The 26,177-nt window shown below is 45.1% G+C and overlaps 1 protein-coding gene across 1 annotated transcript in view; it reads left to right on the forward strand.

Annotated features, from left to right (window-relative positions):
- The first annotated feature begins 1,400 nt into the window (after positions 1 to 1,400).
- Positions 1,401 to 26,177, forward strand: part of GPR55 (G protein-coupled receptor 55) — a 49,283-nt gene continuing 24,506 nt past the window's right edge. Inside the window, exon 1 of the mRNA XM_043446049.1 lies at positions 1,401 to 1,547. The gene's annotated coding sequence lies outside the window, so the exon portion shown is untranslated. The remainder of the gene's footprint in view (positions 1,548 to 26,177) is intronic.

Consider the following 26,177-nt stretch of genomic DNA (forward strand, 5'->3'; position numbering starts at 1 on the left):
AATAGTGCTCACTGATTATTTTTGCCTGCTGGACTTGTCAACTATGGATAGAAGAGTGCTAAAATCCTCAGCTACCATATTTAACTCTTTTTGTGACTGGCCTATTTCACTTAGTATGTCCTTAAAGTTCATTCCTGTTGTAGCATATGTCAGAATTTCCATCTTTTTAAAGGCTTCCATCTCTTTAGCTTTAATTTATCTGTATCTTTATATCTAAAAATTTTTTTAGATAACATATAGTTGGGTCTTGCTTTTGTATCCACTATGACCATCTCTGTCTTTTGTTAAGTCTATCTAGACCATTCTCATTTAAATAATTATCGATAAATTGTATTGATATCTGCCATGTTTGTAATCATTTTCTAATCATTGCACTTGTTCTTTGTTTCTTTTTAAAACCCTATGCTATTTTTCTACCCTCTCTGGCTTTGAGTATTTTAAATTATTTCATTTTCTCTCCTCTCAGTGTATCAATTATACTTCTTTTTCTTTAAAAAAAAAAAAAATTTATTTGGCTGTGCCAGGATTTGTTGCAGCACAGGGGATCTTTTTTAGTTGTGGCATTTGGGATCCCTGACCAGGGATCAAAACTGGGCTCTCTACTTTGGGTGCATGGAGTTTTAGCCACTGGACCACCAGGGAAGTCCCTCAATTATACTTCTGTCAGTGGTTGTCCTACAGATTGCAATAGACATGTACAACAAATCCAAGTCCACTTTCAATTAGCACTATATAAATTCACTGGTAGTGCAGTTGCCTATAATGGAGGGCTCCCAGTTCCTCTCTCCCATCTCTTATAATATTGCTGTTAATCATTTTACTTATCCACAAGCTGTAACCACCCAATGTATTGTTGTTATCATTGCTCTGAACAATTATCCATTAGTTCAATTTAGATTAAGAAAAATAATTTTATTTTAAATTTTATTTTTTCCTTCTCTGACATTTTTCCTTTATGTAAATCTGAGTTTCCAGGTACATTGTTTACACTACTCAATTTGTGGTACTTTGTTATGGCACTCCTAGGAAGTTAATATACTAAGGTATTGGGAGAAGGGAAATATTCTATAATCTTATGATTAAATCTCAGTGGTCTTGAGTTCCTAAACTTGACCTTCAGAAGCATATCTTGGCTTTTCTTTCTGTTGTTATATGAAATTAGAAGTTTGGAGGAGGCTGGCTCTGTTTCATTGCGCTTCTCCCAGGGCAGAAAATGCTCTGGTAAAGCAGTATTCCTTGATGGAGGATCTTTCTTAAGGAGAACAGAATGCTCCGGGCTCTCAAATTGGTTACATTCCCCCTGAGTGTATTTTAAAATGGTTACTTTTCTCCTCCCCTTCCTGAAGCTGGTGGATTCTTTCCCTACTTTCACATCAGTAAACTGGTGGGGCTCCTAGAGGTAAACCCCAGGAAAGTGTGGGGCCTCCCTAAGACTGGAACCCCAACAGTTTTTAACTATCAAGCTGGTCCACACTCAGCCTCCAGGAATTCATCAAATCATTTGTGTTCCTGCCAGTTGCTGGTTCCTGTGGCAGCTTCTGCTTCTGGTAAGTTGTGAGTCTCTTCTTTCCCTGGTATCTCCAGATTTCAGCTTGGTGGTTTATCCTGTGATCTCAGTTCTCCAATGAATCTAAGAAAAGTTGTTAATTTTCAGTTTGTTCAGTTTTTTTCATGTGAGGATGGAGGAAAGACTTTCAAGTCTTTACATATTAAAGAGCTGTGTTATGGTGGCTTTTTGTTATTCAGAATTGTACATGTTTTTGTATTGTGATTAAATCTCCTACTGATTCTTTTTTTTTTTTTTTTTTTCCTTTTTAAAAGCATCCCCTCCCACTCCTCCACTGAAGACTATAAAGAAACAGATATGGAACAAGAAAAATAAAAAACATGAGAATGTTAGGTATGTCTAGAATCTTATAAAGAGCGATGACTTTCTGGTCTGTGATTCTGACTTCTCGTCTAGAAATTTCTTGAAACCTAAGTTACCTCTCCTGCATCTGACCTTGGTGGCTGATTACTGCTCTTATTCTGCTGCCACACATTTCTTATCTTGTCCTTCTCAAGAATGGTTTCTTGTGTGTATCTTGTCTTGCTGTTACTTTGTAGACAATTTGAGGTCCAAGGCTCAGTCTTCTCTGTCTTTGATAGCTGCCTGCAGTCTTGCACAAAGCCAGTCTGTGATTAGGACTCTGGCAAAGTGTACCCTTAGTTGAACTGGATTCTTTCCACCAGCTGGTTTGGTGTAGAATGAGTCAATGGGCTCAATGACCACTTACTAGCACATATGCCCATGCGTGCACCCATCTGTCCACTCCGTGAGCCTAGTTCTCTAAGAGACAGATGACCCCCAGGAAGAGCTTTTATGAATTTGACAACTAGAAATTTGCCCAACTCATCAAAGATGTTCATTATAGAAAACTTGGGAAATACAACTAAGCACAAAGAGGAAAATAAAAATGACCCATAATACCGTGGTCATTATTTTGGTATGATTGCTCTGGCCTTTTTACTACACATTGCTAATAATCAGGGGGAAGGAAGATGAGTGCCCTAGGAATCAACAAAAATCAAGGATTACCATTGCTGCGATTGTCATATATGTATACAAAAAAGGATAACAATGGTTTAGGAGTGAGAATGGGCAGGAACATAGCTTTTTCAGTGAGCGTGTTTAGTGCAAAGCCCAGTCCTATCACTTATCTTGGGTAAATTGCCTCTGTGTGTTTCAGTTTCCTCATCTGCAAAATGAAACTAATACCATCTACCTCCTAGGTTACTTGGGAGTAATTAAATGATCAGTGTATCTAAAACACTTAACACAGTGCTGGGAACAGGTCTTCAGTAAGTAGAGGAGTTGGAGAGAAAGAAGGGGGAAGGTGAGAAAATGGAAGTGGAGTTGTGTTGAGGAAACAGTATGTTGAATTCACCATTGTGATTCCAGTGGAAGATTTCCTGCTGTCTTAAATGTGATTTATCACCGTAGACCTATATTTCAGCTTGTCTTCACAGAAAAATGCTGGCTAATAAATAAAGAACAATAGAATTAGATCAATAATTACCATTTTGCCAAGACCTCTGTAATAACTGACCCAATCAATATCATCAATAGATGCTAAAGTTATTGGGTAAAGGGCTGTGGAGTATAGGATAGTTGCAGAGTACCGAGTATCACTTCACAGATTTTTTGTTGATTACAGTGGAGAGACATTCTTGCCAAAAATAGTTAATCTGAATTACATACTAAGGAAGCAATTAGGAAAATTGGGGAATAGCTCAAAAGGCTCTTAAAAGATGTCAGTGTCATGAAAGATAAGAAAGTTCAAGGGACAGCTTTAGATGAAAATATATATTAAACAGTCAAATGCAATGTGAGAAACTTGAATGGATGTAGGATAATAATTTTTAAAAACTAGATATAAAAACATTTTGGAAATGATTGGGAAAATTTGAATAAGAAATGTGGATTACAGAAAATTATTGTGTCCATGTTAAATTTCTTAAGTGTGATGATGGTATCATGGTTATATAAGAGAATATCTTTTTAATAGATGCAGGTGAAATATTTAGGGGTAAAAGTGACCTTATGTTTGCAACTTACTTTCAAGTGGTTCAGCAAAAAGTTGTATATATGTACAAATATGTGTTTATGTGTATATGTGTGTGTGTGTGTGTGTGCGTGCATGTGTGTGAGTGTGTGTGTGTGCGTGTGTATGTGTGTGAGTTGCTCAGTTGCTCCAACTCTTTGTGGTCTCATGGACTGTAGCCTGCCAGGCTCCACTGTCCATGGAATTCTCCAGGCAAGAATACTGTAATGGGTAGCCATTCCCTTCTCCAGGGGATCTCCCAACCCGGTGATTGTAACCAGGTCTCCTGCATTGCAGGCAGATTCTTTACCGTCTGAGCCACCAGGGAAGCCCATATATGTATGTATGTATATATATATATACAAATAGATACATATTTTATATATATATATAAAATTGTTAAAGGGTAAATGGTTAATTATTTGTCTTTCAACTTTTATGCAAATTTGATCTTTTAAAAAATAAAAATTGGTATAAAGCCCAGCTTTCAGACAAATGCTAGAACATGATCTCCCACCAGCCTAGACACTGGGACTCCCTTGTAAGGAGAATTAGAGCTCCTTTGCCTTAAAGACACAGGCATAATGTTTTTCTGGCTGCATTTTACTATATGCCTCCATTATGGATATCTGGTCTACCAAAGGGATGTGTAATCATTGTCTTATGCTTGCTTTGTATTCAATTCTGCTTTATAGCTGTAAGAAAATTTCCACTGATCTGACATTTAACAGGCCCATGAGTAGTGATACTACTAATGTGGTACTAAATTTAGATAGGACTGTCTTGAACAAGCCCAAGAGAAAGTACCGTGAGAAAGAGCCTGTGTTTAGGTTTGGGGATTTTGCAGTTTTCTAGGGAGAACAGGAGTCTGTGTGGAAACCACTTTCTTTTCTAAAAATGTCTGATCCATTGTCACACATGCTCATGACAAGAACTGAGACCTGTTATCACATCAGGGAAACATAGATTGTTAAGATCTTTTTACCAGGTGATCCCGAAAAAAATAACAAGTAATCAACTTCCAGTGCAGTGTGGTTTGAATTGTTTTATATAATTTCAATGGTGGACTGTGAGCTAGTCTTTTCTTTGCCTCTCAAAGCATGTGTAGATTATTATTGCACAAAGAAGATAAATGAGTTGGGATGCCAGCTCTTGGGGACAGAGGAAATTACTGTCACATGGTAAATGGATAAGAATAGTGGTGCATGTGCATGCATGCTAAATTGCTTTGACTCTTTGCTACCCTATGGACTGTAGCCTGCCGAGCTCCTCTGTCCACGGGATTCTCCAGGCAAGAGTACTAAAGTGGGTTGCCGTGCCCTCCTCCAGGGGATCTTCCCAATCCAGGGATTGAACCAGCGATTGAACCTGAGTCTCTTGCATCTCCTGCATTGACATGTGGATTCTTTAACACTAGCACCACCTGGGAAGCCCAAGAATAGTGGGGGGATTTCAAAAAATGAAATCATCACTAATTTGCAGTTGCATCAGGGGATGGCCCATAAGTTTCTCTTCACCTGCCGATACCAATTGTTTGATGTGGACTGCACAGAGGTCTGTCCTAAAAAAGATTCCTGATTTAGGGAAAAGAGGGCAGTAATTGATTAATGTCTCTGTTGTGTTTGTTGTGATTTTTTTGAAAGAGTGTAATGGTATGCATATCACATTTGCTGTCTTTGAATTCTCATCACAAACTAAATTGGATGCTTGAAAAACATAAAGTCTTCAAAAAAGCATTTATTAAAGTAATGATAATAATAATAGTCAATGTTAAGCACTTACACTGGGCCAGACAGGAATCTAAGTGTTTTGTATGGATTAACTCATTTAATCCTCACAATTTGATGATCTAAATACTTTAGATCATTATCATTCTCATGGGCTTCCCAGACGGTGCTAGAGTTTAAAAAAAAAAACCCACCTGCCAATGCAAGAGACCTAAGGGACATGGGTTTGATCTCTGGAAGATCCCCTGGAAGAGGGCATGGCAACCCACTCCAATATTCTTGCCTGGAGAATTCACATGGACAGAGGAGCCTGACAGGCTACAGTCCACAGAGTCGCAAAGAGTCAGACATGGTTGAAGCTTGCTTTGTATTCAGTTTTGCTTTATAGCTGTAAGAAAATTTCCACTGATCTGACATTTAACAGGCCTATGCAAGTGATACTGCTAATCGTATCTGACTCTTAGTGTCCAGACTAGTCACAGATGCACCCCTATCTCCAAGGATTTTTTTTTTTTTTCTCAAGAACAAATAGGTTGAGAGATGTTGTCTGTGCATAGAAAGTATCAGGAAGCTTCTGCCAATGATGTGGAAAGAAGAGAAAACGGTTATCTAAAAGCTAAGTTTTGTTTCTTCAATTTACTTCAATTTAATTGACAAAAAAGATCCTTGGAGCTAGGGGTGCACCTGTTGCTAGCCTGGACCCTAAGATGGCTCTGGGTGTCCAACTGGGAGGCAGGCTTTGGGTTCTCATCTCCATCCCAGCAGACTGCAGTCGCCTAGCTCTTCATACCCATTGGGTATGCTGCATCTCGTGGCTTAGGGGTTTTGGTTCTCCAACCAGGGATCAAACCCAGGCCCTTGGCAGTGGGCTTTGCTGGTGGCTCAGATGGTAAAGAATCTGCCTGCAATGCAGGAGACTCAGGTTTGATTCCTGGGCCAGGAAAATACCCTAGAGAAGGGAATGGCAACCCACTCAAGTGTTCTTGCCTGGAGAATCTCATGGACGGAGGAGCCTGGTGGGCTATAGCCCATGGGGTCACAGAGAGTCAGACATGACTGAGTGACTAACACTTTCACTTGGCAGTAAAAGTGTGAAATCCTAATCACTGAACCACCAGGGAATTCCCATGAAAGCTAAGTTGTAAAATCAGTAGATAATGGACCATGAGAGAGTTAAGCCAAGTCCAAAGGGCTCCTGAACCAGAGCAAAGGCTTGGGTTGTCACTGCAGAAACACCGAAAAAGAACTATTAAGGCTGAAGGCTGAGGCCTTGGCAGTGCCAGCAACACTGTCAGGGGGTAGGGTTGAGGGGACCAGGCCCGAGGACACACACAGCCCACCTGGTGCGAGGGGCAGCTGCTGTGCATGAGACTATGGGGCTGTGAAACATTTGATTCACAGAATTTGCTTAGAAGCCTTCTGGTTATGATTTGGCTTCCGGGGTATCTTGGTTCAAGAGAGATAGGGTCCAGATAATCTGAAGCTAGTGGCCTGCTGCCTCAGGAGCTGTGGTTCTCAGAATGAGCTCAGCTGATGTGAGCGCACTCCCTGTTCTTGTTGTTCAGTCGCTAAGTCATGTCCAACCTACCCAATAGCCTCCAAGACTAAGGACCTGTGCTGGGGATTCCCCAGGGGGAAGTGGTTCCAGGAGACCTGGGGGACCGCCAACCTGTCCTTCCTGGTTGTGTGCAGATTCACACTTTCCAGGCTCATGGTCTTTGATGAGGTCTGTTCTGAGTATCTGTATCCTGGATGTTTCTAGCCTCCCCGATTCCTGGCTAACCCTGCCTTTTTATGCCCTATTACAATCCCAGGGACTCAGGCTGTGCAGACTATTACCAACAGTAAATTGTCTGGATAGTGTCTGGAAGCTGTTAGTTTCCTGTGGCTACTGTAACAAAAGACCATGTATTGAGTAATCAAACCAGTCAGTGCTAAAGGAAATCAACCCTGAATATTCATTGGAAGGACTGATGTTGAAGCTGAAGCTCCAGTACTTTGGCCATCTGATGCAAAGAGCCAACTCATTGGAAAAGACCCTGATACTGGGAAAGGTTGAGTGTAAGAGAAGGGGATGACAGAGGATGAGAGCTGGCTGGATGGCATCACGGACTCAACAGACATGAGTTTGAGCAAACTCCAGGAGATGGTGAAGGACAGGGAAGCCTGGAGTGCTGCAGTCCATGGGGTCACAAAGAGTCGGGCACGACTGAGTGACTGAACAGCTGCAAGTGTTTCCAGGAGACCTGGGGGACTGCCAGCTTGCTCTTTCTGGTTGTGCACAGATTCACACTTTCTAGGCTCGTGGTCTTTGATGAGGTCTATTCTGAGTATATGTATCCCAGAGGTTTCCAGCCTCTAGGTTTTCCTGGCTAATCCTGCCCCTTAATGCCCTATTACAACCCCAGGGACCCAGGCTGTGCACAGGTTCTCTTCTGCCTATAGTGTCTGGAAGCTGTATTAGCTTCCTGTGGCAGCTGTAACAAAGGACCATGTATTGAGTGGTTTAAAGCAGCACACTTTTTTTTTTTTTTTTTTTGCCACATCACATGGCTTGTGGAATTTTAGTTCCCTGATCAGGGATCGAATTAGGGGCCCAGCAGTGAGAGCACTCAGCTCTTGCCAGTGGACCACCAGGGAATTCCTAACAACACACACTGATTATCTTGCAGTTCTGTAGGCTAGAAGTCCAACACAGGGCTCACTGGGCTGAACTCAAGAGACTGGCAGGGCTGTATTCCTTTAAGAGGCTCCAGGGACAGCCTCTTTACTTGGCTTTTCCAGCTTCTCAGGGCTACTCTGCCCACAGCCCTGGGTTCCTTGGCCCGCCCCTTCATCATCAAAGTCAGCAACTGTGTGTTGGGCCCGTCTCCTATCACTGCCCCCACCCCGGCTTTCTCTCCTGTCTTTTCCTTCTACTTTTAAGAACTCTTGTAAAATTGTATTGTGCCCACCTGGAAAATCTAGGATAATCTCCCAATTTTGGGGGCGGTTGGTCAGCAGCCTTAATCCCATGTGTGCATTTTTGCTCCGTTGAGTCCAACTCTTGGTGCCCCACGGACTGTAGCTCGCCAGGCTCCTTTGTCCATGAAATTTTCCAGGCAAGAGTACTGGAGTGGGTTGCCATTTCCTTCTCCAGGGGATCTTTCCAGCCCAGGGATCGAACCTGTGTCTCGAGTCTCCTGCATTGGCAGGCAGGTTTCTTTTGTTTTGTTTTGTTTTTTACCACTGTGCCACCCAGAAAGCCCTCAATTCATCAGTAACCTTAATTCCCCTTGCCATGTCCCCCTAACATTCACAAGTTCTGGGAATTAGTACGTGGACATCACTGTGGGAGCCATGATCTAGCCGACTCTAGGAGGCCTGAGGAAGGCTCCAGGTCCCACAAAACCTTCCTGGTTGCTGCTGGTCACCTTAGCCAGCATCTCTCCTTCTTCACCTCTGGCCACCTCAGAACTAGCTTCCCTGGGGTGTGCGTTCTCCCTCAGCCAATCTTCTCTGGGTTGGACAAAAGGGAAAAAAATACCTTCTTACTCTTAGTTCTCACTGCACTGCAAGTGTGGGCCCAGGCATTGCCCTAATTCCCCAAAGCCCAGTTGAAACAGGATAAAGAAGTCATTGTAACAGCTGACACAAGAAATCCTCTTGGCCAAGGAACCATCTTGACAACTGTTGGGGCAGAAGGTGGGACTTCAGGGTGTGGGTGTCAGCAGGAACTTGAGCCACACCACAGAGGCTTCAAGTGCTGTGGGAGGGAGGGGTGGAGAGAGAGAAAGATTGAGAAGGCTGTGAGAGGAGCCTGCCAAAAAGGGGCTGGGGCCCATGTAGGGGCAAGCCTGAGGCCATTCCCCCACGACAGGGTTACTGTGGGCCCTATTAATTGTGGATAAGCTGAAATTTGTGCTCTGTGACATGAATTCTATAGTCTCCTTGCAGCCCCCAAATTCAAAGAATTCCCCAGAGAGAATGATACACGTGTATGTATGACTGGCCCTTTCACCATTCACCAATCTGACACTATCACAAAATTGTTTGTTAATCAGCTGTACCCTAATACAAAATAAAAAGTTAAAAAAAAAATCCCCAGAGATTCATGACTGCCTGGGGGCAGGGAGGCTTGTTGGAGCTCTAGGAAGAGACTGAAAGCAAGGTGGCCAGAGGGTGCGGTGGAGACGTCAGCCAGCTCTGCCCTGAGTGCTTCCAGCAAATTTGGGAGCATTTTAGCTATCCTTCATCCATGAACAGGACATCCCGGGGACAGAGGCGGGGAGCTTTGTTCTTCCTCAGCTCCTTGAGGCCCAGGTGAGCCAATCTCATCAAGAGCTCAAAGTGGGGTGAGACTCCAGCTGACTTCTGGCTCTCATAGGTAAGCCCAGACTGTACCTTTTAACTACATGTTACTAATGGCTTAAGAATAACAGGAGAGTGTTCAGATATGCGTTCAAAGTGATCACCAGGTTTGCCGGCTGCTGGCACCCAAGTGGTGCCTCCCTCAGACTCCCTGCTCTCTGCAGACCCTGCCCTCTGGAGAATTTGCCTTTGGCCATGTTGTTTCTGGGCTTCCCTGGTGGCTCAGATGGTAAAGAATCTGCCTGCAATGCAGGAGACCCGGGTCCAATCCCTGGGTGGGGAAGATCCCCTAGAGAAGGAGATGGCTACCCACTCCAATATTCTTGCCTGGAGAATTCCATGGACAGAGGAGCCTGGCGGGCTACAGTCCATGGGGTTGCAAAGAGTCGGACACAACTGAGTGACTAACACTTTCACTTTCATGTTGTTTCTGCCTAAAGTATGATAACCCTCTCCCTCCCCAATTTAATCTTCTCTGGGTTGAATAAAAGGGAAAAAAATACCTTCTTACTCTTAGTTCTCAGGATCTCAGGCAATTCCAAATCGCAAGTGGCACAAAGCTGACTTGATAAACATTATATTCTGGGTCAAAACGTAGGCTATTTTAGGACTCTTGATCAGTATGGCCACATTGCATTTTAGAAATTGCATGAAAATGTCCTTCTCCCCGGACTTCTGCCAGTGCTAAGAACTGCCATTTAATAAATCTCTGCCAATGTGATAGGGGAAAAAAAAATCTCATTTTCAGTTCAATTCTTAGACTACATGTTTTAAAAATATACACATTACTTCTTTTGAATGGGATGAGTAATAATGAGAAGCCCATTTCAAATATCACTAAATCTTTAGATGTCAGAAAAAATTTCAGTTCATATGAAGAAGGGGTGGTGTCATTAGATGTGCAACTTTTAGTTATGGGAATTGAGTCGGGGTAAGGGGAAAGGACAGGGCTTCCCAGGTGGTGCCAGTGGTAAAGAACCTGTCTGCCAATGCAGGAGATGTGGTTCGATCCCCGGGTCAGGAAGATCCCCTGGAGGAAGACATGGCAACCACTCCAGTATTCTTGCCTGGAGAATCCCATGGACAGAAGAGCCTGGCGGGCTATAGTCCATAGAGTAGCAAAGAGTCAGACTCGACTGAAGTGACTTAGCATGCACTCAGGCAAGAGGAAAGGAGAAAAAAAGCAAACAGCAGGGTAAAGTGAAAAGGCAAGGGGAGAAGGAGTAAAAGTTGTGAAGATGAGATTTTTTTTTAAATGTAGCATTTATTTGCATGTTGCTCCAGGTGCCTTCTCAGGGAGGTAGGCTAGTAGGAGGTGGTTGAAATGAGTCCCACTCGGCTGATCCTGAACTCTGCCACATCCTATCCAGGCCAGTGGTTCTCAAACTATGACCTTAGGAACACTTTGCACTATTAAAAAGTTATTAAGACCCTCCAAAACTTTCATTTATGTAGACTGTATCTATCAGTATTTATATTAGAAATTAAAATAAAAAATTAAATGTTTACATAACATTTTTATGAAAAACAATTTTATTTTCCAAAACAAAAATATTAGTGAGGAGAAGCATTATTTTTCCAGGTTCCTAAATCTCTCTGATATCTGACTTAATAAGATGATTGACTTTTCCTTTCTGCTCTGTGTTTAATCTGTTGTGATATCACATATATTGTTGTCTCTGGAAAACTCTACTGTACACTCATGAGAGGAAGTGTATGGAAAAAGCTAATAACATCTTAGTAATATAAAAATGGTTTTTATTTTGTGAGTTCCCTGGAAGTTTCCTGGGATCTCTCTCCCCCAGGGATGTCTGGACCACACTTTGAGAACCACTGATCCAGACAGCATGGACTGATACAAGCTTACTCCCCCTTCCCCAGAAAGGGATATCTAAAAATATATATCAAAGGCCATAAAAATATTAATTCCCTTGGGATGGACATGTACACACTGCTATATTTAAAATAGTGAAGTCGCTCAGTCTTGTCCGACTTTTTACGACCCCATGGACTGGCTCCTCAGTCTATGGGATTTTCCAGGCATGAATACTGGAGTGGGTTGCCATTTCTTTCTCCAGGGGATCTTCCTGACCCAGGGATTGAACCCGGGTCTCCCGCATTGTAGGCAGACGCTTTACTGTCTGAGCTACCAGGGAAGTATCCATATTTAAAATGGATATTGGACAAGGACCTACTATATAGCACATGGAACTCTGCTCAATGTTATGCGGCAGCCTGAGTGGGAGGGGACTTTGAGGGAGAAAGGATGCATATATACGTATGGCTGAGTCCCTTCACCGTTCACCTGAAACTATCACAACACTGTTAATTGGCTATGTGTGTGTTAGTCTCTTAGTCATGCTTGATTCTATGGCCATGGACTGTCGCTATATCCCAATACAAAATAAAAAGTTAAAAACAAACCAAAAAAACCCCCCAAAACCCATTAATGCCCTTTGACACCATGATTCTTCTTTAGGGGATATGTTTTAAAACAATAATCCCCAAAGAAGGAAAATTGCCCAAATGATTTACAACTGGAGAATGGTTAAATAAATGCTGGTATAGCCACTTGGTAGAATACTTAACCATGGACGGAGGAGCCTGGTAGGCTGCAGTCCATGGGGTTGCGAAGAGTCGGACACGACTGAGCGACTTCACTTTCACTTTTTACTTTCATGCATTGGAGAAGGAAATGGCAACCCTTTCCAGTGTTCTTGCCTGGAGAATCCCAGGGACGGGGGAGCCTGGTGGGTTGCCGTCTATGGGGTCGCACAGAGTCGGACACGACTGAAGCGACTTAGCCGCAGCAGCAGCAGAATACTTAATGGTTTAAAAATTACAATTATTGAGAATTCCCTGGCTGTTCAGTGGTTAGGATTCTGCATCTCCACTGCAGGGGGCCCGGGTTCCATCCCTGGTCAGGGAACTAAGATCTAACATGCTGTGTGGTGGTATGGCCAAAAATAAAAAAGCAAAAAATATATATATCATATGGAGGGAGTGGCCAAGATGGTGGAGTAGGAAGACCTTGAGCTCATCTCCTCCCACGGGCACACCAAAATGATCACTACTTCTAGAGCAAGTATCAGTGAGAATGATGAAGATTTTCCACAACTAGAGATATAAAGAAGGAACCACAACGAGACGGGTGGGAGGGGCAGAGACATAGTAGAGTCAAGACTCACATCCCCAGCGAGGTGAACCACAAACAGGAGGGTAATTACAATTGCAGAGGTTCTCCTCAAAGAGTGAGGCACTCAAGTCACACATCAGGCTTCCCAGCCCGGGGGTCCTGAATTGGGAAGATGAGGTCCCAGAAATTCTGACTTTTTGGCCAGCAGGGATTGGGTATGGGAGAGCTGGGAGGCTATAGGAAACAGATTCTGCTATTAAAGACTACATACAAAATCCCACATACTCTGAGACCCAGCTACAGTTTTTCCAGTAGTCATGTACAGATATGAGAGCTGGACTATAAAAAAGGCTGAGTACTGAAGAATTGATGTCTTCCAACTGTGGTGCTGGAGGAGACTCTTAAGAGTCCCTTGAGCAGCAAGGAGAGCAAATCAGTCAATCCTAAAGAAAATCAGTCTGGAATATGCATTGGAAGGATTGATGCTGAAGCTGAACCTCCAATATTTTGGCCACCTGATATGAAGAGCTAGCTCATTGGAAAAGACCCTGATGCTGGGAAAGATTGAGGGCAGGAGGAGAGACGGGCAACAGAGGATGAGATGGTTGGATGGCATCACCTACTCAATGGACATGAGTTTGAGCAAACTCTGGGAGATGGTGAAGGACAGGGAAGCTTGGAATGCTGCAGTCTATGGGGGTTGCAAAGAGTCAGACATGACTGAGTGACTGAACAACAACACAATATATATTGTTTTATATATAAATGTGTGTATATATATATGTTGCTATATATATTCCTCATGGTAACCACAAACCAAAAATATATACTAGATACACATGTAAAAAAGACAAAGAAATCTAAACATAACACTAAAGATAGTCATCAAATCATAATGGAAAAGAGCAAAAGAAGAATGGAACAAAAAAGAACTACAAAAAACTCAAAAACAACAAAATGGCAACATACCTACAAATAATTACGTTGTTTTCTTAATTTTGATTTTTGGCCATGCCACATGGCCTACAGGATCTTAGTTCCCCAGCTAGCAGTTGAACCATACCCTTGGTAGTGAAAGCATGGCCTTCTAACCACTGGATGGCCAACGAATTTCCTAATTATTACTTTAAATGCAAATGGACTAAATACTCCCATCAAGAGACACAGAGTGGCTGAGTAGATTAAAAAAGTAAGATCCATCTATATACTGCCCACAAGAGACACACTTTAGCTCTAAAGACACACACAGACTGAAAGTGAGGGAAGGGAAAATGGAAACAAAGAGAAAACCCAGGTAGCAATACTTATATCAGAAACATAAACTTTAAAACAAAGACTATAACAAGAGACAAAGAAGGACATTGCAAAATAATAAAGGGATAGATTCAACAAAAAGATACAACAATTGTAAATACACATGCAATGAACATAGAAGCACTTAAATACATAAAGCAACTATTAACGAACATAAAAGGAGATATTGACAATAGTACAATAATAGTAAAGAACTTCAATACCCCACTTACATCAAGGATAGATCATGCAGACATAAAATCAGTAAGGAAACACTGGTTTTACCTTAGAAAGGATGGACTTAAAAGATACATATAAAACATTCTCTACCAGAGCAGCAGAAAAAGCATTGTTTTCAAAGGCACATAAAACATTCTCCAGGGTAGATCACATGGTAGGCAACAAAATAAGTCTCAGTAAATCTAAGAAGATTGTAATCACATCAAGCATCTTTTCCAACCACAGTGCTATGAGACTAGACATTAACTACAAGAAAAAGCTGCAAAAAACACAAATACATGGAGGCTAAACCAATGGGTCACTGAATAAACCAAGAGGAAATGAAATACGTGGAGACGAAAGAAAACTGATACACAATGATTGAAAATCCACAGGACACATCAAAAGCGGTTTTAAGATAGAAGTTTAGAGCAAAAAAAGAGCCTACCTCAGGAAACAAGAAAATTATAAAATAAACAACCTAAACTTATACCTAAATCAACTAGAGGAAGAACAAAAAACCCAAAGGAAAGAAATCATAAAGATCAGAATAGAAATAAAGGAGGTAGAAACAAAAAAAACAATAGAAAAGGAAATAGGGCTCAAATAAATAAATCGGAAATGAGAAAGAAGTTATTATTGACATGCCAGAAATATAAAGGATTATTAGAGAATACTACAAAGAACTATATGCCAATAAAATTGACAGCCTAGAAGAAATGGGCAAAAACCTAATAATGTACAATCTCCTGAGAGTGAATCAGAAATAAATAGAAAATATGAAGAGATCATTTATCAGTAGTGAAATTGAATCAGTTAAAAAACAAACAAAAAAAGAAAACTACTAACAAACAGAAGTTCAGGACATGATGGCTTCACATGAATTCTACCAAATATTTACAGTAGAGTTAACACCTATCATTCTCAAGCTATCCCCCAAATTGAAGAGGCCGGAACATGTCCAAACTCATTCTATGAGGCCAGCATAGAATGATATCAGACAAAGGCCCCCCCAAAAGAAAATTACTGGCCAATATCACTGATGAACACAGTGGCAAAAAAAAAAAAAAAAAATCTCCACAAACCAATTCAACAATACATTAAAAAATCATACACTACAATGGAGGGGGAATTACCCCAGAGATGCAAGGATGGCTCAATATCTACAAATGAGTCAGCATAAAGAATGAAAACTATATGATCATCTCAAGAGATGCAGAAAAACCTTTGACAAATTTTGACATCCACTTATGATAAAAATTCTTAACACAGTAGGTATATAGGGACCATACTTCAATAAAATAAAGCCCATATAGGATAAATCTACATCTAACATCATAAACAATGGTGGAAAGCTGAAAGAATTTCCTCTAAGATCAGGAACAAGAGAAGGAAGCACACTCTTACAACTTTTATTCAATGTAGTATTGCAAGGCCTAGAAAATAAGGCACATAAAAGAAATACAAGAATTCAAATTGGAAAGGAAAAAGTTAAATGTCAATGTTTGCAGATGACATGATATTATATACAGAAAATCTTAAAGATGCCATAAAAAAGCTATCAGAATTAATAAATGAATTGAGCGAAGTTGTAAGTTACAAACTTAATATACAGAAATCTGTTGTGCCACTGTACATGGACAGCAAACTATCAGAAAGAGAAATTAGGGAAACAACCCCATTTGTAAGTGCATCAAAAAGAATAAAATACCTAGGAATAAATCGACCAAGAAGATAAAAGACCTTTACTTGGAAAGCTATAAGAACTTAATGAAAGATATTGAAGATGACACAAATGGAAAGACATACCATGCTCACAGATCCAAAGAATTAATTGTTAAAATGACCATATTACACAAGGCAATCTAGAGATTCAGTGTAATCTCAATCAAAATACCAACGGCATTTTTTTTTTACTGAACTAGGACAAAACATGCTAAAATTTGTATGGAAACAAAAAGAGTCCTTGGGCTGGAGAGCTGGGACACAGAGACTCCACCTAGGAAGGACCAGGGACAGGTCTGGGTTTCAGGAAGCCCTCACTGGTAGCTGTGTGTAGGCTGTGAGAGACTTGGGGAGTCTAGTTGAGGCAGAGCACAGCGGTACTTAAAAGACAGCACTGAGGATATCAAGTCTAACAGACCCAGAGCTAGCTGGTAAGGACAGGGAGTATGGAATGGGTCCTATTTCCCCAGCTGAAAATACAACTGAACCTCTAATTGCATGTTGTAGCCTAAATGCAATCTCCTGTGACCACGGCTATGCACACGCTCTTTGACTGTATTCTTGCCCTTCATACTGCGGCATGTGTGGCAGGCTTACATCCAAATGCAGCTGATTGAGGCCAAAGTTGGTTGCTTCATCACATCTCATGATTTCCGTCTTCTACTCACCTGTATTAAAGTCATTTCCTAGCACTAGCATCAGCACTTTCATTTGTCCATTTTCCATTCACCGTCATAAACTATAAGGATTAACCTCAGTAAAAATCCCATGAACAGCAAAACTAGGGTGATACATAGACCAAGAGTGGCAGATGCACAAACAGCTGTGGGTTGCCAGACAGGTGCTCCAGGCTGTAGTTCTTGTTTTGGACAACTAATCTTGAATAAAGACCTGATCAAAGGCAAAGAAAAGAAACGGCCAATAGAGCTCTTTGGGAGTCTTCCCAGGTGGTGTGGTGGTAAAGAGTCTGTCAATTCAGGAGACACAGAGATACATGTTCAGCCCTTGGGTTGGGAAGATCCCCTGGAGTGGAAAATGGCAACCTACTCCAGTATTCTTGCCTGGAAAATTCCATGACCAGAGGAGCCTGGTGGGCTGCAGTCCATGGGGTCACAAAGAGTCAGACATGACTGAGCACAAACCCATACACAGATCTCCTTGGGTTCGGTGTGTAAAAGGGGTAGAGACTGTCAGTCTGGACTGTGGCCAAGGGCGATGGGGCTGTTGGGAAGTTGAATATGCCAAAGTCAAACATGGGAAGGTTGACAATGGGTTAGGTTGACCAAGGTCCAGCATGAACCTATGATAATTCTTATTTACTTTGGGGGATTCACTAAAATATGGATGTGCCTAAGATGTTCTGATCTCCAGTTTGGCAGTGCATTAAAGAATCCTAGTAGAGTCCTAAAGAACCAGCCTGGGCACCCACCTACCATGGCCCTGGTAGGCCCCAGAGGTCCTTAAGGATTCAGTGGGCAAGTCCTGCTTGCTTCTTTCACCACTGGGGCAGAAACTCGGCCTCAGCAGGAACTCACCTTGCCCTACTGGGACTCCCCACCCAGCAACCACAACAACCAACTTCTGCCAAACTTCTTGCATGGATTCCCTCCCTCATTACTCCCACTGACCTCACAATGTGTCAGCCTAACACATCAGGGCGCTTCACTTCTGTTGAGGACACTTTTTAAAATTTCCATATAGTAATAGTTGATTTACAATGTTGTGCTATTTTTCTCCTGTATCACAAAGTGAACTCAGTTATACACATACTAATATACACATTTTAAAAATATTTTCCATTATGGTTTATCCCAGGAGATTGGATATAGTTCTCTGTGCTGTAAAGTGTGTGTGTGTGTGTACGTGCACACTTGCACACGCTCAGTCATGTTTGACTCTTTGCAAGTCCAGGGACTATAACCTGCCAGGCTCCTCCATCCATTCAATTTTCCAGGCAAGAATACTGGAGTGGGTTGCCATTCCTTCTTCCTTGGTATCTTCCCAACCCAGGGATCGAACCTGCCATTGAACCTGAATCTCTTGTGTCTCCTGCATTGGCAGGCAGGTTCTTTACCACTGTGCCACCTGGGAAGCCCATGCTATACAGTAGGACTTTGCTGTTTATCCATTCTAAATGTAATAGTTTGCGTCTATTAACCCCAAGCTCTCAGTTCATCCTTCTCCCTCTTCCCCTCCCTTAGCAACCAGAAGTCTTGAGGACACCTTTTAATGCAACCACCACTCATCTTAGCTTAAAAAAAAAAAAAATTAAAAGCTAGTCTTTAAGATCATTTACCACCCAACCTGTACTCAGATTTCCCCAACTGTCTCAAGAGTATCTTTTTACAGCTAGTTTATTAGAATCAGGTCAGGACCCAAATGTGGGCACACATTGCATGCATTCTGTCTTTCCTCTTCCTAACTCTTTTTTTTTTTTTTTTTTTTTATGTCCTTGTTTTTCGGAGGAAACTGAGTCACATGTCTGGGAGTACATTCTTAATTCTCAGCAAATAAGTGAAAACCTCTTCCCATTACTCACCCTCGAAATCTGCTTCTTACAGAAGGCAGCTGCCTTCTGGGACTCCCTCTCCTTCAGCCTTTTTCTCTCTTCAGTCCTAACCAGCCAAGCCCACCTCCCCCCAGGCTGGTCTGCAGGGTTTTGCTCTCCCAGCCACACCATCCTTTCGCACAGATCACGCGAGCCTCCTGACTTCTTTATCCATGAGCAGGGTTTGTTATCACAAAAGACAGCCAGAGTCATGGGCCAGCAGGTACACTCTGGTCCCCTTAGAGCCTGCGTGGGGGTTGGGGGATGAGGAATGAAGTCCCAGCAGCACAGTGAGAACAATGCAGTGAGAATACCTACTCCTGTTTCACAAGGGAGGTGTGTGGCACTGTGATGTGTGTTCAGATAGCCTGGGATGGGGATGTGTCTGACTTCATCACGGCATCTGCAGGGCTGAGTGCAGTGCCTGATGTGTGCAGGGCGTCCGGAAGGGATTCCTTATCATGAGCACAGGCAGTGGTCCTGCTTTGTCGTCTTTGGGACCGGGATTTGCCTCTTGGGAGCTGTGACAAACAGCCCCATGCCAATTTGTAACAGGGTTTTCGGTTGTGCTCTTCTCAACTCCTGAAAGAGCGTCTTAAACTCTAGCTGTAGCAGAACATCCCGTGCGACATCAGAGCTGAGTCACTCTCGGGGCTCCCACACACACACACACACGCATTCTCGTTTTCACTCTGCGAGTTCCCTCTCGTGCTGTTGTCAATCATCTCACCACAGAACTTTCCCACAGAACAGACCTGCCATGGTTCCTGGAATCCAGGTCCCCTCCACGAGCTTTTTTCCAAACCTGCGGGGTTTGCCCCAGGATCTGAGCCTCCATGCTGTTGGGGCCGTTCATGTCTCAGTTCATAAATTCACACGTGATGGGGCCAGAGTGTCTTCCTTTCTTTCAGGACTTGATTTCTGTTTTGAGAGCCCCTAGTCTTGGTTAACTCAGGATTCTCCTCCTCTTTCCCCAGGATCTCACAAGGGTGGGGGTTTGGCTACAGGGAGTGGGGGCAGGTCAGCACCAGTCCCCCGGGGCTTCCCTGGGCCACGCTGACCTACATCACCCAGGAGCCCTGGCTCGACATCAGCTCTCACAGGTGTGCTTACCTGCCCATGTCTCTCCCTAATGGAATGCTCACCTGTTTCTGACTCCGCCCAGGCTCAGAGAATCATTCCACGGCTCCTGGTGTAGAACCCCCCAGAGCTGACTGGATGTGGTTTCCACTCTTTGGTGTGCAGGGATCAGACCAGTGATCCCACACCAGGCTGAGCCACGGGGTTCTCTGGCAGAGGGTAGGGGATAGTTAGGCACACTGCCTTGGTCTCAGTCTCCAGCTGGGCAGGGGGAGTGGCATCATCACCCTCACTTTCTGATCCCTACATCCTGTCTGGGGCCCTGTCGTCCTCTCCCCTTGGCTGCCTCACTGTGGGAAGCAGAACCCCTTCTCAGCAACCTGCCAGCATCTTGGGGTGTTGGCAAGGAGCCATTGTAACGAGTGCTGGTGAGGACCAGAGGGGAGTGGAGGATGGCAAAGAGCTGGTAGAGTGAAGGATGGTGGCCCCGGGTCTGGAGAATCATTGGAAGGGAGCTCAGAGATGAAATGAAGATGAAGGAAGCAGTATGATAGGATATGACATGGGGAATGGCTTGATGGGGTTGAAGATTTCTTGAGCATTTGCTTAAAGACTGAAGCTTCTAGAGGGAAAGGCATGAGGATCACCTGGACTTGCAAGGAGAGGCCACTCAGTCCCCCAAAACCCAGGTTCTTTGGTCCTTGTTGTGAAACTCAGGGAAGTTCTAGGAGAAATCAGTTAGTCACACGTGGGAGGGATCAGGTGTGCCCCGACTCACTGTCCTGGGAGGTCTCCTTGAAGTCCTTCCTGGGATCCAGAGAGCATAGGGATCCAACTGTGTGAATGATGGATGATGGGTGGAAGATGTCTCCACGGAGAGGTTTCTTACCTGACAATTCTCACTGGTCCTCACTCCAGGGAGAATGGGGGCAGCGCCTGGCTCACCGTGTTCCAGTACAGAGCCCCGGCAGGACTCCATGGTTTTTGACCAACCTCCACGGCCGCCTTTGCTGCCCGGGCCCATCTGGGTCAGGGATGCTCAGAGACAAATATGGGGATCCCTGTTTGCTCTAGGAAATTCCTCAGCCCAAACATCTCCCACCCAAGCCCCTTGAGCCTGCCATGGAGGGACTCCTGGGAGGGTGGGGGGGCTGTGCCTAGGAGGGAGAGGTTGCTCTGGAGCACCAGCCAGCCAGGCTCTCAGGCTTCTCTCCAAGGGGCGAGGAGGAGCCAGGAGCCTGTCTCATAAGCCCCCAGATGGGGCCTGACATGGGCTGGCTCTGGTTGGAGAGAGGCCTTGCCCCAGGACAAACATACCTGGTTCTGGCCTAGGCGTTGTCTCTGATGGTCTCCACGTGGACCTCAGTCTTCTCATCTCTACAGTGGGCACAGCTGTGGCGCAGGCAGGGCTCTTCTCTCTCGCTCTAGAATTCTCCACTTCTAAGGTCACAAGGACACATTCTAAAGGAAGAGAGGCAGATTCCGGAACCCCAGGGTCCAAGCACTTGCCTTGTTCACTGGCAACCACGAAGCCCTACTGCTCCTCTGCTGCCCCAGCCCGGCCCTCCCCCTCCTCCTTCCCTTGCCGCATCCCCCTTACCAGCTTCCCCCTACCCCTGCCTTCCGCAGGCCCCCACTCTCAGCCCTGGTCTGGCCCTCCTCCTGCTCATCTACCCTGCCCAGCCAGCCTCCCACTCCTCATTAGCAGGCTTCCTCCCCACTTTGGAGCCCGCAAGGCCCACAGCTTCCACCAGCCCCTAGGAATCTCCCGCTTTCGGCTAGCCCCCCTCCCCCGCACCCTCCTGCCTTATCGCCTGCCCTCCCCTTCTGCTCTCTACTCCTTTGCTGTGGACACCCCTTCTGGCCTGTCTCTGGCCTCCAGCCACCCAAGCAGTCTGCTCTCCTGTCCCTACAATTTTCCTACCCAGTCACCGCCTCCCACCCATCTCCCTGCCTTTTGCAAGCTGGCCCAGGGGCCTCATGTCCCTGTCAGTGGACATCGCCGGACCTCTGTGAGCCAGGGGCCTGCTGGGCGCAGGGAGCAGCCCGTGGTAGGCGGCTCTGGGGCAGGCTGGCAGGCCCTGCAGCACTCCAGGAAGCTCCCTCTTCACAGTGAGTTCTCAGCCCTCTGAGGGACAGAGCTCCAGCTGGAGCAACACTGGGGTGGGGAGGATGGGGTCCCTCTCTGAGCCTAGGGGCTCCCGGGCTTCAGGCTTTGGGGGGCCTCCCTGTGTGGGTGCTAAGTCATGTGTACTAAGTCGCTTCAGTCATGTGCGACTCTGCAACTCAGTGGACTGTAGCCCATCAGGCTCCCCTGTCCATGGGGTTCTCCTGGCAAGAATATTGGAGCGGGTTGCCAAGCCCTTCTCCAGGGGGTCTTCCTGTCCCAGGGATCCAACCTGCGTCTCTTGAGTCTCCTGCATTGGCAGGCAGGTTCTTGATTAGTACTGCCATGTGGGAAGCTCATGCACCCTTTCCTAAATTCCCTTCCCGTGGACTCCTCCTGTTTCCCATTCAGGACAAAAGCAAGGAAAGCCTGGACCGGCCAGAAATGGGGGCACCCATGTTTATACTCTTGTATCTGCCCAGCTGGGCCAGACAGCTCCAGCTGGGGCAGCCAGAAGGTGGCGGCGTGTCCCGCCAGGAAGGTGAGTGCTGGACCTCTGACAGAGCAGGGAGGGGTGACTCCTGAGGGCCCAGACCCAGAGCACAGTCTCCCTGCCCCATTCCGAGGGCACAGTGAGGTGTGGTCAGCGTCCAGAACTATGCTTTCTTTTGGCCCCTGTACACTTCTCAGTCTTGACAACAACCTTCCTGTGGGACAAGAGCTCTTGCTGTGAAGACAGACTCCCTGCTCGGTGCCTCTTCTCCAGGATTCATGGGCCAGGGGGCTGGGATCTCTGCCTGCTGCTGGCCTCAAGTTTGCTAATAGTTATGAAGTAAATGTAGTACCATGAACCTGTAACTCTGAGCTCTGAATTTTAATGCCGAGGCCAAGTGGGGAGATGGGAGTTTGAGGAACCCTCCATAAGCCCCTTCTGGAATAGTTACCCATTTCCTCTCTCGCTCCATCTGCTCCAGGGGTAGGTCCCACCCCCAAGTAGAGTTTTTGCTGAACCCTGGTCCAGGCACTGGCCAAACAGCCAGGAAGGAAACTGCTCCTCAGGGCTCTAGCTTCCCAGCCATTTGTATCCTTGTAGGCGTGGCGTGGCAGGACACCAGGGTGCCACCCAGACTGAGGATGGAAGGACTGGCTCTTTTCGCGGAGCCCAGCAGGACGCTTTGGGCCTGGGTCTGCTGGGGGTGGGGGTGGTAGGCCAGGGAGATGACTGGGGACCGGGGAGTGGTAGCCCCTCCTTGAACTTCCCCTACGCCACAATCTTTTCAGTGGAAGGGCTGCCTCGTTGCTGCAGCCTGTCTGCCACCTGGTGCGGGAGGAATCATGGCACCGACCCCACATTCAGAACAAGGTTCTGCCCCGTGCACCGTGCCTGGGGCCAGGCCATGTTCAGCTTCACCTGACCCCTGACCCCCAAGTTCCTCCTGTCCTTTCTCCCTCTCACACCACACCACATACACACACACAGAGCAGTTCTCCAAATCAGATATGGGGACCTCTTTGTTCATTTCAGACCACTCACTGGTCTGTAACGGGTCCTTCCCTCTTGTGAATGAGTTCAGTGGACACATTTAGCCCCTGTCATTGCCCAAGACCCACAGAAACCTTTACTTTGGGGGTCCCGGGGCCACATAGCCACCTGCTCAGGTGTCCAAGAAGATACCCCTATGCATGTCTATGGAGCCAGTGGTTTGAGGCCCAGACTGCTGCAGCCCTGGGGGCGAGCAGCCAAGAGGATACAGTCTTCTTGGGGCAGCAGAACTGGACTACTTCTATGAAAAACACTTCGGACCACCCCCACTCTTTTTGGATTGGAAATTTCTCTGGGAAACATCTGATTCCCATCATTTCCAGGCTCCAAATCACCCCACTTCCGAGAATCCTCCTTTCTCTCTTTGACCTGTGACACCTCCCAGCTCCCTCCAGGTCCCAGCATTTCAGACAGGGCTGACCAAGGACAGAGCTTGCAATGTCCACCCAAGTGAGGAAACCAGTGACTCAGTTCCTTGGAACCATGGGAAAGGAGCCCTGTCCCCTAGAAACCCCTGGCCCTCTTTTCCCCGGGACAAGGGTAAGCAATGGGTTCTGGGAGACTCTGCCCAGTCCCAGGGCGGAGGGGGTGTAAGGGGCTGCCCGTGTTTGCCCACTCCCCATAGCTCTCCATCTTGGAAGCTTGTTTTCTAGAGGAGTCCTCATTCATGATGCTTCCCACCCCAAGGTGGGAGGTGGAACCATTTCAAAGCTGACTTTCCTCCTCTAGTGTTTGTTCGTTTGTATTCAGTCACTCAGTCGTGTCTGATTCTTTCCGACCCCGTGGACTGTAGCCCATGAAGCTCTTCTGTCATGGGATTTTCCAGGCAAGAATACTGGAATGGGTTGCCATTCCCTACTCTGGGGTTATCTTCCCAACCCAGGAATCGAACCCCAGGTCTCCCGCATTGGCAGACGGATTCTTTGTCTTTGAGCCACCAGGGAAGCCGCAGACGGTGGCTGTGAGCCAGGTCCAAGCCCTGCCCTTTGTCCTCTGCTTGGAGTTCCTAGAGAGTTTCTCATTGTCCAGAGATGGCAGAAATCAGATGAAAGAGGATCAGGAAACTTCATTCACTCTCCTCCTGATTCCAGTGTCCCCAGCACCAGTCAAGCTGCCCTAATTTTTCTTTCAAGTGAGATTCTATCTGTAAAGAGTAAATATTTCTCAAAGCCATATAAAAAGTATTTGTTAAAACCTTTTTCTTTTTTTCTGGCCACAGAGAAATGGCAAAAGACCAGAGTATGCAAGGCTGGTTCAACCATTTTTTAGTCATCTGGTTACAGAAAGAGACCCTTGATTGTACTTCTTACACATTTTAGGAACAAATGACATAACATGGTCTTCTGTAAAGAAAATCAATTCCATATGAAGCCCTTGGAAGCCCAAGCTCTTCTCACTCCTCAGTAAATTTTCTCTATTCTTTTTTTTTTGGCCACATCACAGCATATGAGATCTTAATTCCCTGACCAGGAATCAAACCCATGTCCCCTGCAATGGAAGCACAGAGTCCTAACCACCGGACAGCCAGGAAATTCCCAATCTTCTCTATTCCACTTGGTAATTTCAACAGCATCTGTGCTGCATAGTTTACAGATTTTGAGAAATTGGCATTAACTTTCTCCTAGATGAGACTTTGTCACATGATGTTTTTTCAATGACACAGGCAAATTTATTTTCTTAAAGTTATATTCTAGCGTATGTATTACTCCACAGAATTAAAAATCTAATACAGTTCTTTCATGTGAGATATAGCATAATAAACTAAATGTTTCACTTTCATAAGAAGTATGTTTTTCGTTTCTCATATATTATTCTCCATAAAATTCATTCTTTAGTTGTTTTTATTGAGTTTGGGACTCTTCAAGAAACTTTTGGGTTAATGACTCTCCAAATGCAAGCTGTAAGAATATTTTCTTTTTTTCTTTCCAGTTTTATTGAGATGTAATTGCCACACAGCACTGTATAAGTTTAAGGTGTAGAGAATACTGATTTGACTGACATACGTCATGAAATGATTTTCACAATAAGTTTGGTGAACATCCATCATCTTGTATGGATACAAGATTAAAGAAAGAGTAAAAATATTTTTCCTTATGATGAAAACTCTTAGGATTTATTGCAAGAATATTTTCAAATTCTTCTCCAATTGCACCTTGAGGTGGTGGGGAGCTCTGGGGTTTTACCCTGGTCCGTCAGCGACCATGAATATGAGGACTGTGCTGTGTTACAGGAGGGTGATGGTGTTGCGTGTCTGTGTCACTGGCTCAGGCCAAGTTTGCTGGTACCCTGACTCCATTCCCTCTCAAGTCTCTCTTGAATGACCTGCCATCTTGTCTCCTGCTCAGGACTCTCGGTAAGAAAGGCTTGGGAAGCCAGGACTGCGGCCTTGGGGAGGCAGAGGCGGTCACGAACCAGCTAGGAGGTAACGGAGCTGCGGTCAGCCTGTGCATGGTTCAGGGGTGTGCCTGTCTGAGAGTGTGTAAATGTGTGAGTGTGAATGTGTAGTTTTCTGACTTTAGGTCTCCTTACACATTTGTTTGACTTGTCTGATTGTGATTTGTTATAGTCTGACATGTACCTGTGGCTTTAGGTGTGAGTGAGTCTGTACGTGTGCCTGTGGGAACAGAGGCACGTGCGGGTGTCTGTGGGTGTGTGTATGTGGGAGTGTTTGTGGCTCAGGGTGTGTATCTTTGGATGAGTTTGTGTGTGAGTGTGTGTGTTTCCAGGTTAGGGCGTGTCTCTGGGTGTGTATTTGTGTGTGTGGACATGTCCACACACCCGTGTGCCTCTGGGTGTGTGTACCTCTCAGCGTGGGTGTGTATAATTCCGGTTGTGAGCCTGTGAAGGTCTGAAGAAAGATGATGG

The sequence above is a fragment of the Cervus canadensis genome, chromosome 24, assembly GCF_019320065.1.
Source record: "Cervus canadensis isolate Bull #8, Minnesota chromosome 24, ASM1932006v1, whole genome shotgun sequence".
NCBI lineage: Eukaryota > Metazoa > Chordata > Mammalia > Artiodactyla > Cervidae > Cervus > Cervus canadensis.